Raw genomic sequence first — 18194 nt, 5'->3', positions numbered from 1 at the left:
CACCTTTCCACTCTGCTGAGCTCATATGGTCATCCTGTCCAGGCTCAAGGGTTAAATCCATGGGTGCCCTCCCTTGATACTGTTGTGTGGAGACTAAATCCATGAATCTTACTCCTTGGATCCCTTGTATTTTGGCTTTCTTCACAGGTTTTAGACTTTGCTGCTTCAGACATGAGACAATCACACGTTTGCTATCTTGTGTTTGTGGCCGTGAAGTCAGTTCCTTGGGTTTTACATTGTGTTGATGAGACTCTTGCAACACCTCCATAGGCTTATCTTGAAACAGCATCCCTGGTGCAAAAGTCCCGGGACTCTCCCCTTGCTTCTTTGGTTCAACCAACCCCACAGTTTTCAATTCCTGAATTCTTGAACCTGGGATCAACTTCACAGATTTCATACCATCTGACTGGGAACTACTTGGGGATATCACTGTAGATTTTATCCTCTCTAGACATTGTCCTAGAGTTAAAACTGCAGATTTCCTGTCTTCTAACTGTGGTCCTGAAGGTGGTAACTCAGATTTTAAACCTTTCAAGGTGGAGCCCGGAGGCAGCTCTTCACGTTCCTTATCTCCTGCTTGTATCCCCAGGGTTGCCAGCATAGATATGATTTTCCCCAGCTCTGACTTTGACCTCAACTCCATAGATTTGACATCTTTCAAATGTGGCCCAGACCTTAACTCTCCTTGCTTTGAGGCTGTGATCTTCTCTGCAGGTTTTATATGTCCCAAATGCTGTCTCTGGATCAATGTAGAAGATTCTACACCTTGTGCCTGTGCTCTTCTGATCAACCCAGAATGATCTGCACTTGCTAAGTGTTTCCCAGGAGTCAATTTCTTTGATTCTGCATTTGGTATCTGTGGTTCAGACGCTAGTTGATAAGACATTTTGCTTTCAAAGTTTGGTACTAGATTCCTTGTGACATATTTTATATCTTTAAAGTGTGGCTCTTGTACTATTAACTCTGGCTTCATCCCTTGCCTCTCTGGCTGTGTGGTCAACTCAAACATTTTTACACACTCTAACTGTGGCCCTGAGTTTAACTCTGAAGTTTTCACACCTTGAGGTTGAGTCCCTGGAATTACATCAAAAAATTGGACATCTTGCAGCCATGGCCCTGAGTTAAAACTCACCTGCCTTGTATTTTGTAGGCCTGGAGTCACCTTTGCTGATTTGGGATCATGTATCCCTAACTCTGGAGCCATAGGACTCATACCATGAGACAATGATCCTGGGGTTTGCTCCCCAAATTTGACTCTTTGATATTTCCACCTAGAAGCCAACTCAGAAAATTTGGTATCGTGGTGCCACAGTCCTGGATTGACCTGCTTAGCTGTCACTCTTGGATGTTGCAGTTCAGAGGCTGGGATTGGGCGTTTCATGCTGCAAAACTCTGATACTTCCGGAGGCAACACAAGCTTCTTATCTTCAACCTGTGTCTCTTGGCTTAATGGCAAAAACGATTCTGGCATCAATCCCTGAGGCTTCCTATCTTGAGGCTGAACTCCTGGCATGAACTGTGCACATTTGAAACCTTGGTGCTTGACCTCTGGGATCGCATCAGAGAATCTCACATGATGCAAGCATGGTCTTACGTTTATGTCTACCAAATTCCCAGGTTGTGGTTGTGGTTGTTGCTGTGGTTCTCGAAGCTTTGGCCCAAGGTTAAAATCTGATGATCTGGTTTCTGGCCCCAGAGAACATGGTATTTCATCATGAGATTTCACACCATAATGTGGGGGGCCTGACATGAAATTTACTGGGTTTTCCCCTTGAAGAAGTAGTCCTTGATATAACATTGGAAACTGGACAGTTTGCAATTTTGGCCCTGGAATCAACTTCGATTTGACACTTAGCTGCTGTGGGCCTAGATTTAAATCCACAGATTTCACATTTGGGGACTGTGTCCCCTCAATCTGTTCCTTCAGTGATAAACTTTGTAGACGTGGCTCTAGTTTTGTCTTTTCAGGATCTACCTCTCCTGCAGATGAAGGTTGTATTACATTTACAGAGTTCTCATTTTGCAACTGTGATTCTCTATCCACTTGCCTAGACTTTACTTCGTGGAGCTGTGCCTTTGGGATCACATCTTTAATATGTTTTTTGGGTCCTGCCGTTAGTCCTGCAGGTTCTACAACTTGTACAGGTGGTTCGGTGATTACTTCTGCAGACTTCAAATTCTGGGCAAAGGACTCTGATTTCTCACCTTGCACTCCTGGTTCTAGACTAAACTCCAGAGATCTCACTTCTGAATATAGGTCTATGATGGTTCCCTGGGTATCATCAGCTTTAGAGAATGTCAACCTGAAGGTCTCTGTGTCTTCACCTTCTGGTTTCAGAGTTCGTTCTGATGGGTTAGTAACTTCTGAACCCGGTTCTAGAGTCACCTGAACAAACTTCACATCTGGGGGCTGTGGCTCTGGGGCCATCACTCCTGAGCTCATAGTTTGCACTTCTGAATCTAGTAGCAAATCCAGAGTATCTTTAATTGCACTTCCTGATTCTGGAGTCTCTTCCATCTCTTTTACAACTTGGGTCCCAGGTTCAAGAGTCTCTTGGAGTGGTGGTAAGCTCACCTCCACAGATTCTGAGGTCTGGCTCAATGGTGCTGGACTCATCCCTAATGATGATTGTGGCAACGGAGCAGATTCTTCCACCTGCCGGCAAGGTTCAGAGGTCACCCTTGCTTCTGAGGCTGGATGCTGTAGGGTCAGTCCTTCAGGTTCTAGGAAATGATAACTTGGTTTGGGGGTCGCTTCTAAAGATTTTGTTGCATAAAAGTGTGTGCTTGGGATCAGTTCACCAACTTCCATAATCTCCACCTGTGCCTCAGGAAGTAGACTCCTACCTTCTACAAATGGAGTCTTTGTATCCTCAAGCAATGGTACAGGGGCTATCTTATCAGAGCCGGTGCTTTGCGAACATGGTCCTGCCGCCAAGTTCACAGATTTTATATCTTCAAGTGATGGTCTTGGAGTCAACTCCACCATTTTTATATCTCCTTGTATCTCCTGTGATAGGGCTGAAAGAGCTTCTTCCATACCTTGAGACTGAGGATTGGAAATCAAATGCACTGATACATTACTGTGCAACTGTGGACAAGGAGTCAGCTCATCAGACTTTTTATTTTGGAGTTGTGGTTCAACTGTCAGTTGGCCAGATTTCACATCTTGAAACTGAGACTCAGGGGCCGATGGCACAGATGTCTCACTTTGCAGTTGTGGTATGGGGATTAATTCCTCATATTGCATATTCTGCTGATGCAGTTCTGGGGCCAAATCTATACATACCACTGTTGAGGTTGGTGGTCCATATTTTTCCATTTCTGGGACTAAATCTGTGGTTATGTCCACAGATTTCATACTTTGCAATCTTGGATCTGGCATTAGTAGCTCAGATTTTACACTCGGTAGTTCTGGGGGTGAGTCCACTGAATCCCTAACCTTAGGCTGTGGGATTGTGCTCCCCCCCAAATATTCCATTTCCTGACGCAGTGGTGTGACTGGCCCTACTTCAGCTTCTGGAACTTGATGCTTTTGGCCCCTTCCTATAGGTACTGCACCTTGATCTGGTGGTGCTGGGATTGTTCTCGTGGATTCCATTCTTTGATGATGTGGCTGTGGTGTCTCCATAGGATCCTTCACTTGTGGCCAGTTCAACCCCATAGTTTCTGTCATGTTGTGACTTTGCCTTGGGCTCACCTCTGAACAGTTTAAGTCTTGGTGCCATGGGGTGAACTCCAAAGGGTCTGTGACCTGATGAGACAGTCCTGGAGTCAGTGACACACACTCTGTGCCTCGAGATTGTGGCATAGTCCCCACGGAGACTCCAACTTGACCCTGTAACCCAGAAGGCAATTCCAGAGACTCTTTGAATTGAGGTTCTACAATTTGTAGTGGTGTGATCATTCCTGTCAGAGATGCCTGGACTAGCGGGGTCACCTTTAGAGCATGCAGGGACTGACCTGACGGTAGTAGGTCATCAGTCATTTCTGGTGGTTCCAGGACTTTAGATGGTGGTTGTGGAGGTACGCTTCTAGATTCTACAGTTCCTACTGGGACAGCAGTAGTCGGAACATCTGGTTGAGCTGACACTGGGGTCAAATTTTCAGCTGGAGGCTGTGAGCCTCGGATCAAAGCCCTAGATTTAGTAATGTTTGGCTGTCCTAGTGGAATCATCTGCATGAAATCCATGACTTGTTTTGCCATTGGAGACACTTTTGTATCTTCAGTGGCTTCAGGCAGTGCACTTGAGCTAATTTCCATTGCATTTTGATGTATTGGACTGGGAGTAATCCTGATGTGTTTTGTGGCTTGATTCTGTGACCCCAAGGTCATGGTCAGTGTTCCCATGTCTTTATGTTGAGGCTGGGGAATCATTTCCACAGCTTCCACAACTGTCTGCTGTGGCCCTAGACTTACACTTCCTATGTTATGCAATGTATCCATCTTCCGTGATTCCATGACTTGGTATTGTGGCTTTGGGGCTATTCCTACTGGTTCTATGCCATGTGGACTTAATTTGTCAATCATCCTCATGGAATCTGTGACATGAAACAATGCCACAGGAGTTACCTTCATGTCATCTGTGACTTGACTCAGTCTTGAGGCCATGCTCTTTAATTCCGTGGTTTGATGCTGATGATGGGTTACTTCTATTGGTTCAATTACTTGATCCAATGGCTGAGGAGTTATACTCACTGTTTCTGCTTGATTTGGTGGCTGTGGGGAAAACCCCACAGAGTCCATCACCTCCGACTGTGGTTCTGGGATTATTCCCATTAAGTCCATAACCTGAAGCAATGCCAGTGGAGTGACCTTTATGCTGTCAGTGGCTGAAGGTGGTATCTTGGATGTCAGCTCCACATTAGTTAGTTGTGCCTTTTGTGTCTGTAACCTTTTTTCTGGAAGACCTATGACCCTCTGCTCTTTATTCAGCTCTAACACATGCTTTGAATCCTTTTTCACTAAAGCTTGTTCTTCCTGAATTATGTTAACCCCTAAACTTCTGGGAGATGGAGTGCCTGTTGATATAACTAAAGGATTATGTCTAAGTTCTTGGCGGTCATCCTGGGGTTGTGACTGCCTGTTTGAGGGAAATGGCTGTGAAATGATTGCTTCCGTCCTATGGACTTCCGAATTCACCCCAGTGTTCATGTGGAGATGAAATGATGGAGGATCTGGAGATGTGTTGGTATTTTCCTCAGCACTCTGAGGAATGAGTGTAGGTAACCGAGTTTTCGGGAGCTCTTCTTCAGGGACTCCTTGTACATCCATCAAATGATTGAGTATGTTCCAGGATTTCTTCACAGGCAGAGGCACCACTTCTTGCTGCAAAGTAGAAACCTTCTGAGACATATGTCCTTCCAGTTGTCCTCTGATCAAAGGAGAGAGCTGGAGTGGAGCCCATACCAGGGGTCCTGGACTCTCATCCAAATCAGAATCTGGCCCATGATTTGATTGAAAATGAGTCTTTCCCTTATCTTTTGTTTTCTCTTGCTCACAAGGATCTAAGGATTCTAAAAATAGAGCTAATGAAGGAAGTTTGAGCTTGTAAGGGAGGAAGAACTGCCAAATTCGGAGAAAGAGCTGATTTCTCAGGATCTGTCAGCCGAGAAGTAGGCAGGGGTGTGCCAGGGCTCCTGGGCATAGATGGTTCCTTCTGGGAGGAAACAGGTCCACTATCGCTCTGCAATTGCCAAGCTGTTCCTTCATGAAACATTGGAAGATAAGACAGGCTCGAGCTGTTGTTGGATGATGCAGAGGACATGCTGTAGTCAGTAGAAGGCTTTCCCTTTTTACAGTAACAGCTGGGTGGGACAGCCTCCTGAAGCACAACGTCAGAGACGGAGGAAGAAGTCACATCTCGGGATTCTGAAACATTCAGCTCCATAAGCGTTGATCTGAGAAACAAAGAGAAATGTTTTCATTTTCTTTGGAATCAGGAGGGAAATTAGAGAGAAGGAAGGGAGCGGCTATTTCAAATCCAACATATTTCTGGTCTAAGGGAGGATGAGGGAAAAGAGGGGTTGCATTCACAAACATCAATTATTTATGTAAAGAATTCCTCCACCAAGAGCAAAGGAGAAGAGTCCGTCAGTAGAGTACATGCTATACCAATAGAGAAGCTGAGTTCCCTCCCTAGAGCCCACAGGAAAAGAAAAGAACACAGTGCCCCAGTGCCGGGCAAGCAGAGACAAGTAGATGCCCTGGGCCTCACTGGACAGCCAAGAATAATCAGTGAGTCCCCGGAGTGACTCTACCTCACAACACAAGGTGGATGGCTCCCAGAAATGACACCCAAGTTTTACATAAAACACACACACACACCTGTACTTGGCTTGGCCTGAGTTTGATCCCTAAGACTCATATGTTGGAAGGAGAGAACTGACTCCTGTGGCTTGTCCTCTGACTGCCACATACATGATGTGGCACCCATGCACAAAAATACAAATGAATTATGTATATATATATATATATATATATATATATATATATATATATATATATATATATACAGTGAGGCCTAGAGAAATAGCTCAGCATTTAAGAGCAGTGACTGAGTGTCTGCTCTTCCAGGGGACCCAAGTTTGAATTCCAACACCCACATTGTAGGCCACAAACATCTGTAACTGCAGTACCAGGGGATCTTATACCCTCTTCTGCTCTCTGTGGGCACCAGGCATGCACGTGGTGCACATACTTATAAATAAAACATAAAATAAATAAAGCTCACAAAATAGTTCTCCACTGCTCATCAAACTAACTTTTTCCTTTACCTCCTTCCTTTACTCTTTCTTCTCTCTCTCCCCCCCCCACCCGTCCCCTGCCTAGTAACTCTGTTTCCTGACCTTGCATTATCCAGATGTTGGAAGATCTGTCGCAGACTCCTGTCTATTGACCAGAATACATATTCCTGGGTCCAGTTGGTAGGAAGTCCTGAAATACTGGACACAGCAGAGGATGTCAGTGGGATTGAAGTGACATTACAGGAGGAATAAAAGGATAATTTAGGAAGGAGGCAATTGCTCTCAGAGTAATCAAGTCAGAGTGCCAGGTGTTTTATGAAGATGGTGTCACGGGTTGGAATTCTATTCCTGTGGTGAACCCCAATGAATATAACGTTTGGGGGGGGGACAGGGTTTGTTTCAGCTTACAACACCCAGGTCATACTCCATTGCTGATGGAAGTCAGGGTAGGAACTCAGGGCAAGATGGATTCAAGAGGCAGGAGCTGATGCAGAGGCCATGGAGCTGCTTACTGGCTTGCTTTCATGGTTTGCTCACCCTGCCTTCTTTTACCCCCTTAGACCACTAGCTCATGCGTGGTTACCCACAGTGAGCTGGACCTACCCACATCAATCATCAATTACGAAAATCCAGCCAGGCATGGTGGCACATGTCTTTAATCCCAGCACTCTGGAGGCAGAGGCAGATGGATCTCTGAGTTCAAGGCCAGCCTGGTCTACAGAGCGAGTTCCAGGACAGCCAGGGGAAAATGTACCACAGGCTTGCCCACAGGGCAATCTGGGGGGGGGCAATTAAGGTTCCCTCTTCCAAAATGATGGCAGCTTGTATCAAGTTGACAGGAAACTAGTCAGCACGGGTATCTGTCACAGGACAGTCTGTAGACAGACTCAGCTTACCATGTCAGATCAGCTGCACTGACGTTCATCTCTGTTTCTTCCAACTGTGAGACTGTAACAGGAGCAAAGAAACTGTTAGCATAGTGACTGCTGACGTCATCTAACAGAACCCCCTTCATTTAACAATTAGGGGAGCAAAGATGAAGTCACACCCATCGTGAAGCTGAGGAGTGTACAGCACACCTATCGAGGTTTGTTTTGCTTTTTAAGCATACTATCCTGTCTTTATCGTGTCCTAGAAGTGACCCATGAGAAGCCCGGAATGGGAACACAGCACCCGGGGACACAGAGATCCTGATACGTCTTCCCTTCAAAGATGGCCATCCCACATCCACATCCGTGGTAGAGGAGTAAAGGTAATGGACCTCCTGCACCAAACTCTTGGTTGTTCATCTTTGTCCATTCTCCTCTCCCATACTTTGGGCTCTACATGAAGATGTAGGGACAGAGAAGCCCGAGGAAAGGAAACAATGGAGGATGGAGCTGTTTGACTGACTTTGGAAGGAAAGATGTCAGAGAGATGGGCACACCCTCTTTTTCAACTTTCTTCCCCTTCAAGTGGAAAGAGTCCTAAAGCAGGTCCACAGTTGATCAGTCATCAGCATTGAGCTGACCCATAAGGATAGAACCCTTCTGACCTGTGAGTTTCCGGATCTGTTTTAGAGATGTGTTTTGTTGCTTAGGAGCCTAGAGAAACACACAAAGAGAAACCCAGTCAGGTTTACGTCCTGGTTTGGGGATCTTATTGACAACACATCTCATCTTACATAGGGGATAGCGATATGTTTTATCAGTTGTCATCTGCAACCATATCATTAGTTACCATCTCATTTATTTCTTTGTGAATAATGGATTAAATATCCTAAGGGACCAGCAAGATGGCTCTGTGGGCACAGGTGTTTGACACCAATTCTGATGACTCGAGTCCCATCTCTGGAGCCCTCATAGTAAAAGGAGAAAAGCAATTTGCACAAGTTGTGCTCACCTCCACGTGCATGCCATCTGTCCATGCATGCACCCACATGCAAATTAGTAAGTGTTTAAACAAACCTAAGTCCTAGATGATTGTGTGTAGACCTGAGACTCTAGAGGTAAATATGAGTCCTGTGCTCTAGAGACTTGCATTAGTAAGGAAAACAGCCAACTAAACAGGTAAGATGCCATGTGGGAGCCAGCAACATGGCTCAGTGGCTGAAGGCACCTGTTGCCAAGCGTTGGCAACCTATGTTCAATCCCTGTGGCCAGTACGGCAGATGAAAAGAACTGACTTGTTTAAAATAACCCTGGACTTGAATTATAACCTGTTTTTATGCTCAAGTGTATTATTTCTCCTGCAGTTGTACATAAAATGGCTTTACATTCAAAAAAAGGGACAAATGCTATAGAATTGTATTACATGAAATATATAGAATATACAAATTCATAGAGACAGAAAGATTAGACGATATCTCAAGATGGAGAAGAAAGGAATATAGAGCAATGATTTCCTAAGTACAGAATCTCTGTTTTGTGTGATGAAAAAGGCCCATAAATGGACAGTAGTATCAGGACATAATATCATGAATGTAATAAATCAATACAATTTATATAATTAATGAATATCATAAATACAGTTATTGAATCAATACTGCGAATGTAATCAATGAATACCACAAATGTAATTAATATCATGAGTGTAATTAATGAATACCATGAATATAAATAAATAAACAAACAAATAAATAAAAAGAAAGGTCTGCTAATTGCCAAAAGTAACCACAAAAAGAAGTGTAAGGGAGCAATTTACTGGACCAAAAATTAAGACATACCATAAAACAAGTTCATAAGAACAGGAGCAGGCAGGTGGGATTTAAAAACAAAAACGTTCTGAAATAATCAGGAGGCAGAGGCAGAAGGATTTTTCTGCGTCAATAGTGAGTTCCAAGACAGCCAGGGCTATATAGAGAAACCTGTCTCAAAACAAACAAAGAAAAAACCCTAAACCCAGCTCTGAAATAAATTCACTTACATAGGTCAGCTTAATTGAAGAGAGCTCCACATAGTGACAAGAAATGATTCCATAGCTGTGATAAGTGATGTCAACTTGCCAAAATCTAGAATCTTGTGGACCTGTGCCTCCGAGCATGCCCATGGGGAACCGTCTTGATAACCATACCTGGGGCGCCACTGTGGTGGCACCATTCTCTGACTGGGATCCTAGACTGTCAGTGGGGAAAGAGAAGTGAGCTACAGTTTGGACTCATCACTCCTCTCCGCTTCTTTACTGCAGATGCAACGTTGACTCGCTAGCCTAAGCCCCTGCAGCTGTGACCTCCTCTACCACCATGGACCAATGAACCATAACCTTGGGTGATGGTGAGCTGAAGTGAGCCCCCGCCCCAGGCTCTTTTGTTAGGGCATTCTGTCACAGCGACAGAACAGAAACTAAGACAGTGGCAAACAGTGAGAAAAATAAAAGTGGATCATTTCTCAATACGGGATTCAGAGATGGGCTCTAAGTGGGTTGAGAATTTAAATGTTGAGGGGCTGGAGAGACGGTTCAACCGCTAAGAGCAGGAACTACACTTACAGAGGACCCAGGTTCGGTTCCCAGCACCCACATGGTGGCTTGTAACTTTAACTCCAGGTTCAGAGGATCTGATCTCTTATGACCCCTGGAAGTACCAGGCAACATGTGGTGCACATGTACACTTACTTGCAGGCAAAATCCTCATATACATAAAATACAAAAAAAAAATCTCAATTTTTATAAGAGAATTCAAGTGTGGAAAATAATGTGAATTTTTGGTTTGTGCATGTACACGTAGGTACACAAGTGTGCAGGGGTGTGCCTGCTTATGTGGCATGTGCCTGTGGAGGTCAGAGGTTAGCCTCAGGCATCATTCCTCAGGTGCCACCCACCTTGACTTTTGAGACACGGTCTCTCATTGGCCTGGAGCTTGTCAAGATCTGAACTGTCTGGACAGGGATCCCCAAGGATACGCCTGTCTCTACCCCCACGTCAGTGCTGGTGTTACAAGTGTGTGCCACTGAGCACAGATCTCTTACACAATTCTAGGGATGGAAGTCAGGACCGCACGCTTGCAAAGCAAGTACTTTACTGACTGACGGATCTCCTCATCCCTAAAAACTGCTTCAAAGCAGTCTGTTCTTTGACTTAAAAACTAGAAACTCGTGAGAACTGAGAAGCACTGATATGTAAGTGTTAGGACAGCAGAAGCCGAAGAACAGCTGAATTAAGTAGATTCAAAAATGCTGAAAACGGAAGAGGAAGATTCTTGATACTTGGCCCCAAATAAAAGAGTTACCATATCCGCATGAGCAGTAAGGGGAAGAGCTGCCGTGTTCTTAGAAATACAGGGCACGAGAAAACAACAGCATAAATTCTTGAATGTGCTATAAGAAAACAAATGCCTATCTAGACTTGTACTTAGTGGAACTACTCAAAAATGTAAGATAGAAAGCTGGGCGGTGGTGGCGCATGCCTTTAATCCCAGCACTCGGGAGGCAGAGCCAGGCGAATCTCTATGAGTTTGAGGCCAGCCTGGGCTACCAATTGAGTTCCAGGAAAGGCGCAAAGCTACACAGAGAAACCCTGTCTCGAAAAGCAAAAAAAAAAAAAAAAAAAAAAAAAAAAAAAAAAAAAAAAAAAATGTAAGATAGAGTGGAAAAATTTGTCAACAAACATAAACTCAGTACACCTACTGGGCTGGCCTGAACTTACAGAATGATGATGAATCTGAGTGTTTGGAATTTATCCAAAGAATGTATGGAGGTTAATGTGACAGAGACATGTGCCCATCAGCGTTTCCTGCAGCACTATAAATAATAACTGAGTTATGGAACCAAGCTATGTGTGCAGCAATGGAGGAGTGGATGTTAAATGTGTGTGTCTACACAATGGACTTTTTCTGTCACCAAGAACAAGGTTACATAGTTTTCTCAGGAAAAGGGATGCAACTGGAACTCCTATAAAGCAGCTAAGCCAGCCTCAGAAAGACCAACATCAAATGATTCTTCTCCTTTGTGGGTCCTAATTTCATAGAGTACATAACCTCACAGATGTAAACATGCCATGAAAGTAGAAATGACTGGAAGAGTTAAGGACACTGTGGGGAGACAGTGAAGGAGAGTGGGGAGGGAGGGGACTGTGTGCAGTGTGACAGTACCAGATACAGTAGATACACACAGTGAAACGATGTTTAAATAATGCAGGACTGTTTCAGCATAGCACAGTGGTCAACACACTATTCCATACTAATAACACAAAGTGGGGGGTGCCATGGTCATAGCAGTGGTGCAGAAAAACCAAACATGTACTCATGCGGTTTGTTTGTTTTTAAGACACTCAACAAAGTAGAAATACCTGGGAAATTCCCCCAGCATACATTGGGTCCAATATTATCCCCCAACTTGATATGTTGAAATCCTAACCCCCAAGGTAATGGTATTAGTAGATGGGGTGTTTGGGAGGTGGCTATGTCATGAGATGGAAAAACTACAAAACATTGTTGTAGAGAGTAAATAGTAAATAACACATCCTTTGTTCATGATCGGAAGGTTTGATGGTAAAATGGCATTACCAACACAATCTATAGATTCTTTGGGGATGCTGTGTTTGGGCTTGGGACAATGACATTAACTCTTACTCAAGTTTGTCTATGAATTTCAGAGGCGCTATGAGAGCCTATTTCTTAACCTTAGTATATCCTCCTTTGGAGAGTGTGTTTATTTGTGTGTGTGTGTGTGTGTGTGTGTGTGTGTGTGTGTGTGTGTGTGTGTGATAAAGAACAATCTGGTCTTTATTCCAGATTCTTGGTACAGAACTCCAAAAACCCTTGCAATTCCATGAGTATTGTGGCATCTGTTACATTAATGAGATGGAAATTCGGATTTGCTTCTATTTTTAATTGAGGAAGCTGGAACAATCACCATTCTAAAATCTAATTAAGACCTGACCAGTCAATATATTTATGCATAGATGCATAAATCCCAAACAAAATATCAGCAAACTGAATCTAATGAATCTAATTAAAGTATTGGAACCAACATACAAATGTGTTATACGTATCCTAGGAATTCACAGCTGGTTTATTATCTTACATTCTCATGCAACTCAGTACATTGATTGAACGAACAAGAAAAAATATATGACCATCTAAACAGAGGCAGGAAATATACTTAATATTTAGCACCCAGTATAAAGAGATTTAATTTAAAATTTTAGATTTTTTTAAATTAACACCAATTCTTGCTAAAACTTCCTTAACTTGGGAAAGAATATATGAAAAACCACAGAAAACATTATACATAACTGGTGAATTACTGAAAAATGTCCTTGACTTAATATAGAGACAGATGCCCGCAACACATTGCTACTGAATATTGTACCTGAAGTCATAATCATAAATGAAGGCAAGGAGAACCAAGATATAAGGTTGGAAAAGAGGTAATAAAACTGTTGTTATTTACACATGGTATAATTTAGAGAATATTCCTACAGGAGAATAAAGTCAAAGTGATACACTTAGCAGGGTTCTCTAAGCAGCTCAATATGGAAAGATCTGTTGTATTCTTGGGTTTCAGCATCATTTGTATAAAATGGTATTTACAAGGGGTGGTGGTAGTGCACATCTTTAATCCTAGCATTTCGGAGGCAGAGGCAAGTGGATCTCTGTGAGTTCAAGGCCAGCCTTGTCTGCAAAGTGAATTCCAGGGCAGCCAGGGCTACACAGGAAAACCCTATCTTGAAAAGCAAACAAATAAAAAAGAAATTATAATATTATACCAGGCCTGTGGATGTAGTTCAGTGGTGGACTGCTTGCAGAGAGCACGAGACTCTGGATTTGATCCTTAGCAATAAATAAGTAAATAGATATAGAAGATAGATAGATAGATAGATAGATAGATAGATAGATAGATAGATAGATAGAGATAGATAGATGATAGAAAGATAGATATAGATGATGATAATAATAGATAAAAGTAAAATGCCATGCCAAATCACATATTATGTGCCTCTTGATGATTATCATTACCTACTAACTACGTCACCTCTTCCTACCAGAAAACAAATTCTGATAAATCTTAGAACCAACTTCCTCATGGTTCTAGTTCATGTTGAGCTGCTGAAATAGAATACTTGTGATCAGCTCATTTATGAAGGAGAGAGGTTTAGTTGGCTTCATGGTTCTGGATGTCTAAGAGCCTAGTGCTAGCATGTCCTTCCCTTCACCTGAGGATGTCTAAGATCCTAGTGCTAACATGTCCTTAGCTTCACATGAGGATGTCTAAGAGCCTAGAGCTAGCATGTCCTTAGCTTCACCTGAGGTCTTTGTGTAGCTTCAACTCACAGCAGACAGAGGCAGAGGAGCAAGTGGATGTGTGTGGAAGACAAAAGGGGTCCTGAGTCCTGTGGCAGCGAACCCAGTCCTCAGAGAGTGAGGAGCCATGCCTGTGAGACCTTACTCAGTCTAGAAAGAATGGCATTAAACCCGCTTGAAGGTCGCACTTTCCAACCCTGCTGCCCTGGCAAATGCATTTCTGCAGGAGTTCTGGATAAACCTCAACTCACTCACATGAAGTACCAGAGGCAGCAGTGTGCCAACTGACAACATGGAGGGAGGCATTATAATTTTTCCTAATTTCAGAATATTTTATACATGTGAACAATAAAATATAATCATACCTACCCTCCCCACTCCAACTTCCTCCATATATACCCCACAATATATATACCTCCTAACTTCATTTTTTTTTTATAACCCACTAAGTGAAATTAGTATTGCCTATATATGTATGGCTGCACAGCATGGGTATTTGATCAACAAAATGTTGATTGTGAAATCTAGAGAAATGACCCTTTTATCCAATACATGAATGAAACTAATAAAAGGAAAGAGAGACTCTGTAGATTAGAATAAAGAAACATAGTGTTCAATCTCAACATTCAATTTTAAGTTTGGCTAAATAATAATTTATGCCATTAAGTGACTGTGTGACTATTGGAATTTAAATGCTGGTGGGTATGTGAGGTATTAAGGAATTATTCAGATTTTATTGTTACATTTTTAGGTGTAATAATGATACTGTGATTGATTTGTTTTTCTTTTCTTTTTTTTTTTCTTTGTGAAGAGGGGCATTATCTCAAAATATACATACTAAAACATTTACCATGAAATTATTTCTGATTTGCTTCAGAATGATTGAGCGACTGGTCTATGAAGATTCATCAGACCACCTTTAATTTTTTTTTCTTATACTAAGGATTAAATGTAGTGCCTTGTTCAGACTAGGCTCGTTTACCAATTCTGTGTGCCTTTGATTTGCCTGAAATTATCCTTAATAAAAATCAAGGAAAGCCGGGTCGTGGTGGCGCATGCCTTTTAATCTCAGGACTTGGGAGACAGAGGCAGGCAGGTCTCTGTGTGTTTGAGGCCAGCCTGGGCTACAGAGTAAGTTCCAGGAAAAGCACAAAACTACACAGAGAAACCCTGTCTTGAAAAAACAAAAACAAGGGAAAAAAAATGGACCCGAGATGTAGCTCAGTGGTAGAGTGCTTTGCCTAGCATGAGCAATGACCTGAATTTGATCCTTACTAACACACACCTAACACACACACACACACACACACACACACACACACACACACACACACACACACATACTGCACAAATGACTTGAATAGGCAGTTTACAAGAGAGAATTTCCAAATGGCTAATAAACCTGAGACATTGCTCAGTGTTTAGTTATGGGGGTTGCACACGAAATCACAATGCGATAACAACCACTCACTGGAATCACTAAAATAAGAGGTGGATGTGCCAAGTCTGGGCAAGATAGCAGGACTGTGGGGGAGCCAGTCACTCATGGTCTGCTCACATGATCGAAAACTCAGAAGAGGCATGACCAACTAACATTAAACACGCGTACCACGAACTCAAAACAATTCTGCTGGAAATAAAAATCCCACAGCAAAGTGTCACTTGATTTTCTTTGTCTCGTCATATGATTATAAATCTTTCTTTATAAAACAAACTCACTCTACCGTCTGCCTCCCATGCCGTGATGGACAATACCTACAGCACCCTTACCACATTCTTTTTCCCAAAGTTATGTCATCTGAATGTCTCAGTTCAGCTCAAGCTCCTAGACAGCACTTTCTCAGTATCTAGAACATTCTGCCTCAGTGTCTATTCGATAATAGATCCTAAAGCTACCGTTACTACTACTTCCTTCTTTTCTTCTCCTCCTCCTCTTCCTTCTTCTCCTCTGCTTCCTTCTTCTCCTCCTCCTACTCCTTCTCCTTCTCCTCTTCCTTCTCTTCCTCCTCCTCCTCTTCTTGGTTTTTTGAGACAGACTCTCCCTGTGTAGTCCTGACTATAATGGAACACACTATGTAGACCAGGCTGACCTCGAACTCAGAGAGATACTCCTGCACCATGCCCATCCTAAGGCTTCTTGAAGTGAATTAAGAGAAAGGCAAGGTGGGCAGTGGTGGCTCATGCCCTTAATCCCAGCACTTGGAAGGCAGAAGCAGACAGAACTCTTGAGTTCAAGGCCAGCTTGGTATACAGAGTGAGTCAGGAGAGCCAGGGATACACAGAGGAACCTTGTCTCAGAAAACCAAAATAAGGAAGGAAAAATAAAAGAGGAAGCCGTCTATCAATGCTGTCTCAACCCCCCTCTCCCCTCCATCTGGTTCTTCCTAAGGCCCAGAGGATGGGCATTTAGACAAACCTATAGGGTTTCAGCATGGAGAGAGTGAGTTTCCAGAGAGAGTGGCTATCACGTACCTCTGTCTTAGCTGCCACCTGTTTCTGCCTCTGATACCTAGAAAACAGCACCCATATTCCACAAACCAAGAAACCAAGTAGCATAAGGCTGAGATGTGTCGGCAGTGGGAAAGCGAGCCCCCATATTAGGGACATTTCTCAAGCCTATGCCCCTCTCCACTACAGAGTTTCTGTCTCCAGACTGAGATTTCATGACATCACAATAGGCAGTGCCAGGTAAAGCAGTGCACACTCAGGTCCTAGCTGATTCCCTTTCTGTGGCTGACCTTGCTCTGAGCTCTAATAGCCAAAGCTCAGGGGAGAATCCATCTATGAATCTTCTAGGGTCCAGCTAGACAAACTCGTCACTAAGGAAGGAGTGGCGAGGTAAAGTTTCAAAGGTCTTCCAAAATGACTTGTTCTGACTCACATTTTCTTTGGAGCCGGTCACTGTCATAAATTGGGGTTGGGTCTATGGCCATAAATTTCAAACTGCAGGTTAGAACACAGAGTCAAGTGGAATCTAAGAGAGTTGGGATAGTTGAAGTGGGAACTCTCAGGGACTTTAAGGTACCTGGTTTTCTAAGTTCCCAGGTCTCCATATTTCCTAGTTGCTGTTGACCTGACACACACCACACTAAGCAGTGACCTTACAGGATCTATAATCTCACTGCCAAGGTTAGAGTAGTCATGTGTCACCACACCATCTTATCAAGTCAACACAGGGAAAACAATATTGATGTGATGAATTCATGTGATCAAAATTATTCTTTTCATATAGGAACACTAATGAACCACTGACTGGTAGGCACCATTTCAGAAGACAAAGTCTTTCCCCCCCCACACAGTATTTTCTGTCTATAGGGGCAGTACAATTAATATTCTTGGGAAGCCCACTAAAAAAGAAATAGTTAGATAGACAGGCCTGGGGTGGAGACAAGCAGACGCAGGTAGGCCTGCAGCAGCGGCCCGCAGAGGTAGATGGGCCCGGCGGCGGCCGACAGGGACATACAGGCTCGGCGGCAGCCGGCAGAGGCAAACGTCCAGGAAATTTGGGACACCATGAAAAGACCAAACCTAAGAATAATAGGGATAGAAGAAGGAGAAGAATACCAACTCAAAGGCACAGAAAATATATTCAACAAAATCATAGAAGAAAACTTTCCTAACCTAAAGAAAGAAATACCTATGAAGATACAAGAAGCTTACCAAACACCAAATAGGCTGGATCCAAAAAAAAAGTCCTCTCGCCACATAATAATCAAAACACTAAACACACAGAACAAAGAAAAAATATTAAGAGCCGCAAAGGAAAAAGACCAAGTAACATATAAAGGCAAACTCATCAGAATAACACCAGACTTCTCAATAGAGACTATGAAAGCTAGATGATCATGGACAAATCTTATGCAGACACTAAGAGACCACGGATGCCAACCCAGACTATTATACCCAGCAAAACTCTCAATCACCATAGGCGAAGTAAACAAAATATTCCAGGATAAAACCAGATTTAATCAATACCTGTCCACAAACCCAGCCCAACAGAAAGCACTAGAAGGGAAAATCCAACCCAAAGAAGCTAAACATATCCATGAAAAATCAAGCAATAGATAATTCCACACCAACTTACACCACAAAAGGACAACACAACACAACCACAAAAAATAACAGGAATTAACAATCACTGGTCATTAATATCCATCAATATCAACGGTCTCAACTCACCTATAAAAAGACACAGGCTAACAGAATGGATAAGAAAACAGGACCCATC

At 43.0% G+C, this 18194-nt stretch overlaps 1 long non-coding RNA gene across 1 annotated transcript; it reads left to right on the top strand.

Annotated features, from left to right (window-relative positions):
- The first annotated feature begins 7707 nt into the window (after positions 1-7707).
- On the top strand, positions 7708-10116 carry LOC119086470. Its single transcript, XR_005089755.1, has 2 exons — positions 7708-7999; positions 9913-10116. It is a non-coding gene; the product is annotated as an uncharacterized LOC119086470 (long non-coding RNA).
- Positions 10117-18194: the final 8078 nt, after the last annotated feature.

This window comes from Peromyscus leucopus, chromosome 22 (genome assembly GCF_004664715.2).
Source record: "Peromyscus leucopus breed LL Stock chromosome 22, UCI_PerLeu_2.1, whole genome shotgun sequence".
Taxonomy (NCBI): Eukaryota; Metazoa; Chordata; class Mammalia; order Rodentia; family Cricetidae; genus Peromyscus; species Peromyscus leucopus.
Note: the sequence above shows the minus strand (reverse complement) of the source record. Positions and strands in the feature narration are given on the sequence as shown.